This window comes from Gekko japonicus, unplaced genomic scaffold, assembly GCF_001447785.1.
Source record: "Gekko japonicus isolate JY-2015 unplaced genomic scaffold, Gekko_japonicus_V1.1 scaffold22, whole genome shotgun sequence".
NCBI lineage: Eukaryota > Metazoa > Chordata > Lepidosauria > Squamata > Gekkonidae > Gekko > Gekko japonicus.
The window spans coordinates 2,899,911-2,914,727 of NW_015175971.1; the positions used below are offsets into that span (position 1 = coordinate 2,899,911).

The window sequence follows — 14,817 nt, forward strand, 5'->3', positions numbered from 1 at the left end:
TTTCCCCCTTGAGATGCTAGTTTGCGACAGGCGTGGATTTGATTTTTATTTTTTGCATGGGGGAACATTCTAAAACAGGGCCCCACACCTGCAAGTGGAAGAACACTAAACCCTACCACTCCTGTAATGTGTCGATGAAGTCTAAAATCTGACTCCCTTGGCAGCTATTTTTTTCCTGTTTCATTTGCATGTTGTAATTTTCCCCCCAGAGGCAACTATTCTCCGTTTCTGTTGGTTTCTGTCACTTATGGTTGGAATGTCGGCCGCACAATGGCCTCCGCGAAACAAATTAATTAATATTTCCGTGCTGCAGTGAATGATTGAGAATACTTCGGCCCAGTGGCTCTTCAAGGGTAAGTCAGGGAGGATGGTTGCCAGGGGTGATGAAAGCCCCTCCCTCGCCTAGCCTGTTTTCATTGGGCTCCAGGCCCATGTGTGTTTTGATTGGATCAGGGACAGAGAGTGTGTTTGGAGTGGATCAACAATCCATACTAGCTCCTTTCCAATAAAAGAGGTTATACAAACGGCAGGCCGTCATCCGGCCCCTTCTGTTGTTCCGTTGGTCCGGAATGCACTCGTTTGTTCAGCTAATTGATCTTCCATTTTCTATCCCATGTTAATAGGGTGCATGGGTGGCCCTTATACCATGAGTAGCTTCCACACCGCCAGGACAATGTCTAAATGACCCAGCTGTGTTCGCGTGGACATTGATATGGTCTTTGCCACAGAACTGGCACCCTGATGGTACGCTTCATGCAGACGGCTCCACCAATATGCTTGGGTCTCTTAGATGCTTCCTCAGCTACATGGGGGTGACTCACGGTTCACACGTTGCTTGGAGAATGTGAGCAAGGCACCCTGCTCTGCCCAAACCACAGATAAGCAGGCCCGTAGCTACAGTGGGGCATTTGGGGGCCTGGCCCCCTGACATCCTGCCAAGGCCCCCGACTTCCATGAAGCCCCCAGCCCCCCCCCCAACTCTCTGGGCCACGTGGAGGACTCCCCACCACTGCCCCTTCCCCAAGCACAGCTTGTTTCCCCATGTAGGCAAGCAGAGTGTGAAGGGCTTCTAATGTCCTGGCCCCACTGGTGGACCTCCTGATGGCACTGGTATTTCTGGCCACTGTGTGATACAGAGTGTCAGTCAGTCAGTCAGTCATTTATTACGGCAACAAGCCATAGAAAGAATCTAGCTAGTCTTTGATACAGAGTGTTGGACTGGATGGGCCTTGGCCTGATCCAACATTGGCGTCTCTTATGTTCTTATGTAATGCTGCAAAAGTGAGTTTTTTAAAATTTTATTAAAAATTTATTTTTTATTTTGTGATGTCAGTGCCCCCCAACTTATTCAAAGGCCCCCCGAATTACAAAATCCTGGCTACGGCCCTGCATATAAGAAGCACAAAGGTTTTTCTTAGCATTATACGTGACAACAGTCTTCTCTTTCGAGCTGCAGCTGGATATCCTCTAGTTTCAGTTTTTTGGGAATATTTTGTCAAAGACTTTCACAGCCGGAGTTCATTAGTTGTTGTAGATTTTCCGGGTTGTATGGCCGTGGTCTTGGCATTGTAGGACCTGACGTTTCGCCAGCAGCTGTGACTGGCATCCTCAGAGGTATAACGTAGGAAGATGGAGGACTCTCTGGGTCAATGTGAGAAGAAAAAAATGGTAGGCAGGTAATTTATATCTACTCAGGAGATACCTACCCTACCCTACCCCACCTTCCTGAGTAGATTTAAATTACCTGCCTACCATTTTTCTTCTTACACTGACACAGAGAGTACTCCATCTTTCTGTGTTATACCTCTGAGGATGCCAGTCACAGCTGCTGGCAAAACGTCAGGTACTACAATGCCAAGACCACGGCCACTGTTCCCTCTAAGCTGAGTTAGTGTGAGCTAGCTCACAGTTTTTTAGCCTCCGGGTCACACATTTTTGTCTTAGCTCAGGAAGGATGGCTCCAGAGCAGACTAATTTATGCAGCAGCCACATTGCTCGCTCACAACTTTGATGCCAGTAGCTCACAAAGTAGAATTTTTGCTCACAAGACTTGACAGTTTAGAGGGAACGTTGACCACGGCCATACAGCCCAGAAAATCTACAGCAACTAATTTTGTAATCTTCTTTCAATTTCAGAATATTTCCCTTCCCCGAAAAACAGTGAGATTCTGCTAACGTTCCTTTTCCCTTTTGATCCAACTTCTGTTTGTCCTGTGTCTTCCTCTTTCCTGGATTAGAAATGTGGGTATCTGCTAGGGTTGCCAACCTCCAGGTAGGGGCTGGAAATCTCAAAAGCTAGTTACAGGGGGAAAAGAGGGTGAGGGTATACCATTAGGAGGGGCCACTCAGAGCCCAGATGTACACGTAGAGCTGAAATTGGCATGGGTGGCCAGAAGGATCAATGGATGGCAGCAAATTAGCACCTTAAATGCAAGAGATGTGAGAATGAGCTGCTGGACTCCAATTTCATTTTCACATCTCTTTGTTAACTCTTGCAGGGATGTGCTAATTTGCTTCCATCCATTGATGGGAATCCATCTGTCTGATACACTGTAAACTGGAGTACCTGTGGAGTTTGCAAATACCTGGCAGCTCTGAGCAGTCGAGTTAGAACGGATAAAAGGAAGTACTTCTTCACCCAAAGAGTGATTAACACGTGCAGGAGTCCTTTCATATAAAAAGAGCTAGGGGAACTCATTAGCATATGCCACACCCCCTGACATCACTGGAAATGTGTCATAAGGCCACAAACCCCGCCCCCAATGGTCCCGGGCGGCGGCCTTGCAGCGCCACTGCCGAGCCCCATGAGGGGCCCGGCGGTGGACCTGCAAGGCCGGCGGGAGTGCGAGGAAGCGGGGTGGGGAGAGGCAGGGAGGAAGCAACTTACCCTCCCTCTTCTCCTGCCTCCTCCTGGCTGAATGAGGGCCGGAAGCGGGGCGGCCGGAAGCAGGGGGCGGGGCTTCGTCATGTGCCCCGCCCCCGTACCTCACCCGGGGGAACTGCGATCCCCCGTGATCCCCCCCGAAATGACCTCTAAACACGTGGAATTCACTGCCACAGGAGGTGGTGGTGGCTACAAGCATGGACGGCTTCAAGAGGGAATTGGATAAGCATATGGAGCAGAGGTCCATCAGTGGCTATTAGCCACGAGGAATAGATAGGAACTCTCAGGTTGGGGTCAGTGATGCTCTGTGTTCTTGGTGCTTGGGGGGGGCAACAGTGGGAGGGCTTCTGGTGTCCTGGCCCCACTGCTGGACCTCCTGATGGCACCTGGTATTTTTGGCCACTGTGTGACATAGTGTTGGACTGGATGGGCCTTTGGCCTGATCCAACACTGGCTTCTCTTATGTTCTCCCACCCTGCATTGCAATACCCAACTAAGGGGAATGCCTTATGGTGTCACCAACTCCCTTGCCATTGGCTGATGGCTCTGCAAGTGTGAGAATCCTCCCAGAGAATCTTCAGCCTCTCTCACTATCAGTGTTTCCCCTAAGCTGAGTTTGCGTGAGCCAGCTCACTGTTTTTTAGCCTCCGGCTCACACTGGCTTTCAGAGTTATTATCCTCTAACAAGGGGAAAGGGAAAGTAGAAGGTAATTTGTGTTTATGGAAGGCCCCAAGTTCACATGAACACATGAACCTGCCTTATACTGAATCAGACCATCACTCCATCAAGGTCAGTATTGTCTACGGTCTCAGGCAGAGGTCTTTCACCTCACCTACTGCCTGGTCCTTTTAACTGGAGATGGCGGGGATTGAACCTGGGACCTTCTGCATGCCAAGCAGAGGCTCGACCACTGAGCCATAGCCCCTTCCCAGCTGTCACAAGGGGTCATTTGGGGGGGGACGCGGGGGGACGCCATCCCCCCGGGTGAGGTGCGGGAGGGTGGGGCCTGGAGCTCCCTGCTGGTGCCCGCTGGAGGTCGCCGCCGGCTGTGGGGAGGAGGCGGGGCGCGCTGCGTTGGGCACGGACGAGCGAGCAGGTTTCCCAGCCGCCTCCCGGCTTCGCCTTTCCCGTCACGCTCGGTGCAGCAAGCGGGCGGCTGAGCGTGGGGGAAGCCGCCGCCGCCAGAAGCAGCCCCGCCATTCCGCGGCTCACCTGCGCCACCGTGACCCGCCCAGGCTGCCTCCTCCTCCTCGCAATCATGGGAGATCCCCTGCCTCCACCTTAGGAATGGGAACCCCAGTGATGTCAGGGGGCGTGGCCTTATGACACACTTCCGGTGATGTCAGGGGGTGTGGCATATGCTAATGAGTTATGCTAATGAGTCCCCCTAGCTCTTTTTCTACGAAATGACCCCTGGCTGTCACACTGACCTTTGGTCTATCAAGATGGGTATTATCTATTCTGACAGACAGTGGCTCTCCAGGGTCTCAGGAGGAAGTCTTGCACATCACCTACTGCCTGGTCCTTTTAACTGGGGAGGCCGGAGATTGAACCTGGGACCTTCTGCATGCCAAGCAGAGGCTCGACCACTGAGCCATAGCCCCCTCCTAGCTGTCTTACACTGATCTTTGGTCTATCAAGATGGGTATTATGTATTGTGACAGGCAGTGGCTCTCCAGGGTCTCAGGCGGAGGTCTTTCACATCACCTACTGCCTGGTCCTTTTAACTGGAGATGGTGGGGATTGAACCTGGGACCTTCCGTATGCTAAGCAGACACTCTTCCACTGAGCCATGGCTCCTTCTTAGTTCCCATATACTGAATCAGACCCTGGGCCCATCAAGGTCCGTACTGTCTACTCAGACTAGCAACAGCTCTCCAGGGTTCCAGGCAGAGGTCTTTCACATCACCTACAGCCTGGTCCTTTTAACTGGAGATGGTGGGGATTGAACCTGGGACCTCCTGCACGCCACCGAGCCACAGTGTTCCTGAGCATCTCCAAGTTAAATGTCTCAGGGGGTTGGGAAGACCTTGGGAAGTCACTGCCACTGCAAGTGGACCATATTTGTTTGTTTGTTTGTTTGTTTGTATTTATATCCCGCCCATCCCACAGACAGGCTAAGGGCAGGTAACATCATTATAATCAGGGCTTTCTTTGTAGACAAAGCCCAGCAGGAACTCATTAGCATATTAGGCCACACCCCCATGTTACCAGAAGTAACCTTTTGCTTCTTATTCTGTTTACCTTATTTGTTGTCAAAACCCAGGGCTTTTTTTTTGTAGCAGGAACTCCTTTGCATGTTAGGCCACACATCCCTAATGTAGCCAATCCGAATGAGTTTCTGCTGTTGGGTGTGGCCTATTATGCTAATGAGTTCCTGCTGGGTGTGGCCAACTCGGGAGCCAGCCGGAACTCCGTTCCTGTGCGTTCCTGCTCCAAAATAGCCCTGATTATAATAAATACAGCTTAAAACACAATATAAACTTTAAAAACAATGGGTACGACTTAAACAGAAGTCAGCTGGCTATAAAATTCTGGCCCGATGGTACAGTGAATTAAAGGCCAGTGGCCGGTGGTCAGTAAATAGATGGGTGACAGCAACCTCAGGGAGGCCATAGGTGGGCGCCCGTTGCCTCAACCAAACACCTGGCGGAAGAGCTCCGTCTTGCAGGCCCTGCGGAATCGAAGAAGATCCCGCAGGGCCCTGAGTCTCAATAGGGTGCATGTTCCACCAGACTGGGGCCAGGACAGAGAAAGCCCTGGCCCTGGTCGTGCAAGACGGACGTCCCTCGGGCCAGGGACCACCAGGAGATGTTGATCTTTAGAACGTAAGGCTACTCAAAGAGGAAACTGAGAGCCAACCCAGAATCCAAAGATCCCCACTGGTGGACCTTCTGATGGCATCCAGGATTTGGCCACTGCATGACACAGAATGCAGGACTGGATGGGCCCCTGGCCAGATCCAACATGGCTTCTCTTATGTTCTTTAAAACTATCCAGCAATGCTCCGTTTCTCTCCCGTGTCATGCCCCCTTTGGCTCGAGAGACTGAAATCCGAGGCCCGAGTCAGAAAGCAGAGCTCACCGCAGGCGGTGATTTTCCTTCCCGCAACCCTTCCCGTTTTCTCAACATCGGGCCTTTTAAATCTAAAACACACGCATGCTTTGTGTCAGGCTTGTATTTCCTCACTCCCTTGTGGTGGATGATTCATGCGCCGCAAGCATCAGACCTTTCCTCGGAACAGAGCTTTGGGGAGAAGACTGTAGATGTCTGGCCCAGCTCTGCTTTAACGGCACTCACTGAAGTCTCGTTGATGGATCGGAATTACGAGTCTGAAGCCTACAGAATATTTACATTTCAGAGGAGAAGAGAAGTACTGCGTCTCTGATTAGACTTCAGAAGTAACGTTAATCAGCCGTAAGAGGGGATTATAAAATGTACTTCTCAAAGCCAAAGAACAAGGCATGTGTTTTTAGTAAAACTCTGCTTAGTGAGGATAACTTGTGGAGTTGGTTTATATTCCCCCCCCCTTTCCCCTGATTAATATAATCCTGTATCCAAAGAGACTCGTGGCAAATGATGCGTTTAGATTCCCGCTTGCGCCGGAGCACTTTGAGTGCATGGAAGTGTTGAGCAATCGGGACGATTAATCGTCTTTGGAACGGAGAAGTAAACGTTTTCACTTTTATCTCCATCTGGATTTGACGGATGCAAGAAAGAACTGGGGGATGGGGGACAATGGCTTCCTAATGTTGATACGAGCACATCTGAACCCCTTTCCTTGCATTTGCTACAGTGGAGCATAATAGCAGCTGTGAGCCGATGTGAACAAGCATATAAATTTCATCGAAATCCATACGGCTAAGAAAAGCCTTGATTGTTTTCTTTCCCAGCGATGTGCCGGCGGTGTTCATTCACGAGCATGAATCAGCATTTGGCATCCCACGGCAAACTCCAGGCCAACATTTATATCTTTTTTTATTTTACTTTCTTTCCGTTATGAGCCTGCCTTGCTCCCACACAGTGGGACCCCAAACAGACATGTCCGAGATAATGGACCATTTCCTATGAGGAAAGACTGAAGAGTCTGGGACTTTTCCGTTTAGCAAAAAGACAACGGGGAGGGGGGGATAACAGGGGTTTATAAAATTATGCATGGGGCAGAGAGAGAGTAGACGGAGAGGATCTCTTCTCCCTTTTCCAAAATACCAGAACTCAGGGGCACCAAATGACGTGGGTGGGCAGTAGATTCAGGATGGACAAAAGGAAGTCCTCCTTTTGAGAGCCAGTTTGGTGTAGTGGTTAGGAGCGCAGGCTCCAATCCGGGAGAACCGAGTTCGAGTCCCCACTCCTCCACATGCAGCTGCTGGTGTGACCTTGGGTCAGTCACAAGTTCTTTCAGAGCTTTTCTCTCAAGGACAGTTCTGGAAAGAGCTCTCTCAGCCCCACCTACCTCACAGGGTGTCTCTTGTGGGGAGGGGAAGGGAAAAGAGATTGCAAGCCGCTCTGAGTCTCTGAGTGAAGGGCAGCATATCAATCCAATCTCCTCCTCCTCCTCCTCCTCCTCCTCCTCTCAGAAAGTGATTAAAATGTGGAATTTGCTGCCAGAGATGTGGGATTTGCTGCCAGAGAGCAGTGGCCATAGACGGCTTTAAAAGGGGGGGTTGACAGATTCATGGAAGATAGTCCTATTAGCTGCGACTTGTTGTGGTGACTAAAGGGAACCTCCATGTTGAGAGGCAGCCAGTCTCTGAATACCAGGACAAGTAAGCAACATCAAGAAAAGTCCTTGAGGTCTATGCTCTGTCGTTGGCCCTCCAGGGCAGTGGTTCTCCACCTTCCTAAAGCCGCGACCCTTTAATACAGTTCCTCATGTTGTGGCGGCCCCCAACCATAAAATTATTTTCGTTGCTACTTCATAACTGTAATTTTGCTACTGTTATGAATCGTAATGTAAATATCTGATATGCAGGATGTATTTTCATTGTTACAAGTTTTCCGATGATCTTAGGCGGCCCCTGTGAGAGGGTCGTTTGACCCCCAAAGGGGTCGCGACCCACAGGTTGAGAACCACTGCTCTAGGGTAAACGGTTGGCCCACCATATGAGACAAGATGCTGGAGTAGGCTAGGGTTGCCAGCTAGTTGGGAAATTCCTAGTTGGGACATTCCTGGAGATTTGGAGGTAGATCCTGGGGAGGAAGAGAGATCTGGGAAGGGGAGGGGAGGGGAGGGACCTCAGCAGGATGTGATGTCACAGAGGCCCACCCTCCCTAGCTGTCGTGTTTCTCCAGGGGAACTGAGCTCAGTAGTCTGGAGATCAGTTGGAATTCTGGAAGATCTCCAGGCCCCACCTAGAGGTTGGCAAGCCCAGACGGGCCACTGGGTTGATCCAGCAGGGCCCACCTCGTGCTCTTATCCCTGTTGGTCTGCGAAAGGCAACATGCATGTGTGTGCAGTTTCTACGGGGCTGAGAAGTTGCGAGGAGGCCCCTTTTAACCATCCGATGCCCACTTGGTTTCCCTAATGGAAACTGGACTCCCCATTCTTGTGTTTGCATTCTAAAGGGGGGGGGGGAACCAGTCAGATTTTTAAAAGATGGGTCTTCCCCCACACACACACTGTGTGTGTGTGTGTGTGTGTGTGTGTGTGTGTGTGTGTGTGTAAAGTGCTGGGGCATCTCGGGGCTAGGCCCCCTGACTTACTGGCAAGGCCCCCTGCTGTCCCATTCCGCTCAGGGGCTTCAGGTGCAGGGCAGGAGCCAGGCATTCCTACGCAGCTGTCTGGTGCAAGGGTCCAGATTAAATGACCGTTATTTTGATTAGTCGGTGCCCCCTAAGACATGTAAATGCCCCCCTGACCAAAAGAATCCTGGCTACGGGCCTGGAGCTGTTCCTGTTGGCAGCAGAGGACTCGCAATAAGGGGTTTCAATGAAGGGTGGGAAGGGACCCGCTGGATCTTAAAAAGGTAAAGGTAAAGGTTCCCTTGCTCGAAAGCCAGTTGAGTCCAACTGTAGGGTTGCGGTGCTCATCTCCGTTTCCAAGCCGAAGAGCCAGCGCTGTCCGAAGACGTTTCCGTGGTCATGTGGCCGGCATGACTAAACACCAAGGCGCACGGAACGCTGTTACCTTCCCACTGAAGTGGTGCCTATTTCTCTACTTGCAATTTCTTTCTTTCGAACTGCTAGGTTGGCAGGAGCTGGGACCAGAGGACGGGAGCTCACTCCGTCATGCGGCACACTCAGGTCTCGAACTGACCTTCCACAGCCTGCAGTTCAGCCTCTTAAGCACTTGAGCCACCGCAGCTTAGGAAAACCTTTTTGACAGCAAGAGTTGTGCCACAGTGGGATCAGCTGCCTCGGGAGGTGGTGAGCTCCCCCTCCCTCGCAGTCTTCAAGCAGCGGCTGGACAAACCCTTGTCAGGGATGCTCTAGGCTGATCCCGCACTGAGCAGGGGGTTGGATTGGGTGGCCTCTAGGGCCCCTTCCAGCTCTGTGATTCTATGTTTTGCCAGAAGATGGATCCTGAGAATGTTGACGGAGGCGCACGTCTCCCTGCCTAGTTGGAACTCAACAGGGCAAGGCTTCACTTGTGGCCACCATGCACTGAACTGGTCACCTTCACTCCCATTAACAGTGCACAGGTTTGCACCCTGTGGCCGCAGCCCTACGCAGAGTTATTTTAAACTCATGAATCCTAACGGTGTGAAGCTCACTTAACTCTGTTCTCTTGTTTATTTGCCACTGACAGGTCTAGAGCCAAGGAGGAGGAGGGAGTCATAAATCTAACGCACAGTGCCTATTGAATAAAAACAATACAAATGTGTTGGCAAAGACGAAAGAATGCATTTCCTAATTATATCCCCAAAGCAGCACAGGACAAAACTGGTACAAGGAAAGCCCAGGGCATTACAGAAAGTGTGATGCATATGCTTTGATCCCCCAAAGTATTCTGGAGGGTGGGGAAATAAAGAGAAATATTTTCTTGCTTCTGCTTGGTCTCAGGAAGGAGACGACATGTTTAGTGTGCTGAAGCTAGGCTGGGAATGGCTATGCCACATTCGTATCATAGGTAGTACTACTCTCTAATGTTGATTAAAAAAAAAATCCTGCAAGCTTTCAGCAGAAGCTGGCTGTGCACAGCGCTGATTGGCTAGTTCCCATAACTTCACCAAGAAGTACATCTCCCATTATAAAAGAAGCTTGGATTTTTTTAAATTAAAAATGCACTTTTTTAACTCAAAAGGATGCCAAATGAATCATTAAATGGATAACGACAATTTAAAGAAATATTTTAACAAAATAGAGTCCACCTAGAATTCGATAGGAGGGGCAACACTAACGGGCGAGCCAGTGCTCTGCATTCAGTTTTTCTGGAAGAATGCACCTCCACCGGCAGAATGGATGTAAGGGATTTTGCCCCCGGCAACTGGAGGGAGGATTGGGGGTGTGGAAATGTGGAATCAAGCAACATCAGTTACACTGACTTCACTTCTGGGGGAAATTCAGAAGTGGCATTGGGTAGCTCTAGGAATCATTGGGAACTCTATGATAAAAACAGTTTCCCCTGGAAGTGACATTATGACATAGCCGACGTCACAGTTGGTTTGTTCTTCTTCTCTCCCAACACTGCTCAGATCAGCAGCGGGCAAACAAGGCTGCCGGCAGGATAGCAGGAGTCTTGACAGCCCTACATCCAACCTCTAATGTCGTCAACTTTGGGGTGCCTCCCCGGGAGTGTGCCGCCCTCTGCCATGGTTGGGGTGGACCTTGCTCACTGCAGGAGGCCTCAGAATGGCGTTAGCTCCAACGGTTCTCCTCCCCAGCCTCTGCGTCTGGCTCCCTTTCTGTCCTTCCCCAGCCTGGCCCCACCCACCCCCGTCCTCCAGAGGGATTGTTTGCCCGTCCTTTCTCTCAAGGACAGGGGCTTCTCCCTCACTGGCTGGTCCAACCCAGGGCTATTTTTGGGCAGGAACGCACAGGAACCGAGTTCCGGCTGACTCTCAAGTTGGCCACGCCCAGCAGGAACTCATTAGCATAATAGGCCACACCCAACAGCAGAAACTCATTAGGATTGGCTACAATTAGGGGTGTGTGGCCTAACATGCAAAGGAGTTCCTGCTACAAAAAAAAGCCCTGGGTTTTGTCAACAAACAAGGTAAAGAGAATAAGAAGCAAAAGGTGGGTGTGGCTGGGTGACCACACTTCTGGTAACACGGGGGTGTGGCCTAATATGCGGATGAGCTGTGCTGTCAGGGGTGTGGCCTATTATGCTAATGAGTTCCTGCTGGGCTTTTTCTACAAAAAAAGCCCTGGGCCAACCCCTCCCCTCTCCCTAGCCTCCGGATTTGACCCCCCCCCCTCTGGCAGTTGCAGGTTGAGACCGAGCAGCTTGGCCTTCGGCCTCTTGCCATTGACAGCTGGAGTCTTGCAGGGGGCAGCACCACTTGGCACCGGCCTGTGGAGGCCAACAGCACCTGGAGCCCTGGGTCAGGCCGAGGAAGCCAGATTGCAGAACCACCACTGGAGGTGGGCGGGGCTCGGAGCTCAGGCGAGGAAGGTGGCACACTCCTGGGGAGGCATCCCAAAGTTGATAAGATCCCTGGCTAGGGTTGCCAGGTTCCCCGGGAGGGCGGAGGTTCCCCTGATAAAAGGGTCCCCAATCCACTGGTCCAGAAAAGGTCCGGCGGGGGGAACCCTGCCCCCAAAGTGCCTGGTTCGGGCCGACGTGCCCGGTGGGACGAAGTCACCTGGAGGTGACATCATCGCGCCGGGCACATCACCAGCTGACGCTCTAGCAATCAGCCTGAAAACGCTATGGTACCATAGAGTTTCCAGGCTGATTTCTAGAGCGTCAGCCAGCGACGTGCCCAACGTGATGATGTCACTTCCAGGTTATGTCATCGCGGCACACGAACGTGAACCTCGCAGCCAGGCACCAACTCTCCCCTGCTATTACCAGTAAGTGACTTGGCAACCCTAACCCTGGCCCAATCTGGCCTGGTGGAAAATTCCTTCCTGACCCCAAAGTGGCAATCGGCACTACCCCGGGCATATAAGAAAGGGCCACGAGAGCCAAGCACTGGCTCATCCCATCCTGCCCTCCCACTTACAATCTGCGTAAATTTGTAGAAACAGCACTGCTGTCATAAGAACATAAGAAGCGCCCTGCCGGATCAGACCAGTGGTCCATCTAGTCCACTATCCTGTCCCAGAACAGTGGCCAACCAGTTCCTCTGGAGGACCAACAACAGGGCAGAGAGGCCGAGGCCTTCCCCTGATAAGAATGCTAACAAAAAGGAAGGGAAGGGGGAAGGGGAAAAAAAGGGGGGGAAGAAAACTCAACCCAAAAAGTTGCTATGGATCCACAAGGGTTAAGCTGACTCTAAATATTATGAAAATGCAAAATTTATTCAGGTGTACACATTTTAAAACGTAGACTCATTAAAAATATACCATTCAGACATAAAAAAACTTCTCAACATTCATACATAGATGGGTTAGTGCTGAACCAAACGCGTTTCGGCTCCTCAAAGGGCCTTCCTCAGTGGTCACAATTCCAATTACAAATTTGACATACATTCAAAAAAATTTTTTTACATAAGATGTACATATATAGGAGAAGGCCAGATGTTGTTTCCTAAATACTTCTGTACTTGTTTATTATTATTCTATAAGATGGGCCTCCAGTTTAGCCAATTAAAGTCCACCAATAATTCTGGTATCACAAACTTGGGTGAGTTGAATGTATGTCACTCCATCCTGTACAAATTCTGGAAGAGCCCTGCTGGATCAGACCAGCGGTCCATCTAGTCCAGCATCCTGTCTCACACAGTGGCCAACCAGTTCCTCTGGAGGACCAACAACAGGGCAGAGAGGCCGAGGCCTTATCCCTGATAAGAACACAAGAAGAGCCCTGCTGGATCAGACCAGCGGTCCATCTAGTCCAGCATCCTGTCTCACACAGTGGCCAACCAGTTCCTCTGGAGGACCAACAACAGGGCAGAGAGGCCGAGGCCTTTCCCTAATAAGAACATCAGAAGAGCCCTGCTGGATCACACCAATGGTCCATCTAGTCCAGCATTCTGTCTCACACGGTGGCCAACCAGTACCTCTGGAGGGCCAATGACAGGGTACAGAGGCCGAGGCCTTCATCTCTCCTTATATATAATTGAATAGTGGGTGCCAAAGTTCTAAAATGCACTCCTTTAGTGTATGGACGCTTAGGAGCCGCGGTCGCCCGGGCCGAGATTGGGGGGGCGAGGTGGGTGACGGAAGGCCGATGCCTCCGTCGCCCGGCCCTCTACAGAATCCACCCCCCAAACCTCCAGGTATTTCCCTCCTTAGAGCTGGCAACCCTACATTCCCCTCAGTGCCTGTTGGTAGGCAACTAAGCTTGGTCCTGTCACCTACTTTGGCCTTTGGGAGAAAACACATTGGGGCCAGTCCTGATAGGGTTGCCAACTCCAGATGGGAAATTCCTGGAGATTTGAGGGATGGAGCCTGAAGAAGGTGCGGTTTGAGGAGGGGTGGGACCTCAGACAGGTACACTGCCATAGACTCCACCCTCCAAACCAGTCAGTCCCACATAGGGAACCATTGTTGCCAATCTCCAGGTGAGGGCTGGAGAGCACTCAGAATTACAACTGCTCTGCAGAAGGGAGGGCAGAAGTCAGCTGAAGTCAAAGGGGCAGATAATGGTAGGTTGATGGTTAGCTGGGAAGGAGATGGGGTTGCCAACTACATGCTGACAAATTCCTGGGGATTTGAGGGGTGGAGCCTGGAGAGGGTGGAGTTTGCAGAGGGGTGGGACCTCAGACAGGTAGAATGCCATAGACTACACCCTCCAAACCAGCCACTTTGTCCTGGGTAACAATTGCTGCCAATCTTCAGGTGAGGACTACAGATCACTCACAATTACAACTGCTCTTCAGGTAGCAGAGATCAGTTCCTCTGGAGAAAACAGTGGACTCTGTCATTATACCCTGCTGAGGTCACCACAGCAAATTGACACTGTTTGCCCAAAGCCAGAGCACTCCCCCAGAGCCTCTTTCTAGATCCCGTTGTATTGCTTTCACAACGGGCTTTACTGCAACGGGCTTTACTTATAGTCTTATAAGAAGGACCCTGCTAGATTAGACCAGTGGTCCATCTAGTCCAGCATCCTGTCTCACACAGTGGCCAACCAGTTCATCTTGAGGGAAAACAACAGGACAGAGAGGCCGAGGCTTTCCCCTGATGTTGCCTCCTGGCTCTGGGATTCCGAGGATTAGTGCCTCTGAATGTGGAGGCTCCCCTCAGTCATCATGGCTAGATGATCCTCTGCTTAACAACCTCCAAAGAAGGAACGCCCACCACCTCCCGAGGAAGCCTTCAATGTTTGTGAGGGGCAGTGAGTAGCCAGTTAGCAAAAGATGATTAGGGATGGGAAGAGTTAACTGTGATTCACGAAACATGACCAGATGCCTCACGCCTGCCAAAACCCAGGACTGGAGGGAAATGGGCCCGAGATGACTTAATTCCAGGCCCCTTCCAAAAGCCAGCGACTCAAAAGAAGGAAAGGCCGTGTTTTCTATTAATGTCCCTGGCAGAGCTGTCGAGAAAAAAACAGAAATAGGCTCTTCCAAAGGCTGGGTTTGCTTCCTTGGAAATCTGCAGCTGTATACAGAGTGGGGATTCTGTGGATATTAATAAAGCCTCAGGAAAATATTTCTCCTTTGGGGAATGCGACAAAAATACTGCAATAAAACGGTCCGTTGACACGAGTGCTGCTCTTGCTATTTATGTGCCTGGGTATATAAAACGCATGCCTGCGCATATGGGATCTCCCGGAGACTGAAAATCTGCTCTCTTGAATTTAGAAAATTGTCCTCCGTTGCCAAAACTGGTTTTCTCGTGAGCTGGTGTACTTTGTAGATGCCACATTAGAGGGAAG

At 50.9% G+C, this 14,817-nt stretch overlaps 1 protein-coding gene across 1 annotated transcript in view; it reads left to right on the top strand.

The window, feature by feature from the left end:
• The window catches only part of RHOJ (ras homolog family member J), a 102,298-nt gene that overhangs the window by 968 nt on the left and 86,513 nt on the right, over positions 1 to 14,817 (top strand). The window lies entirely within an intron of this gene.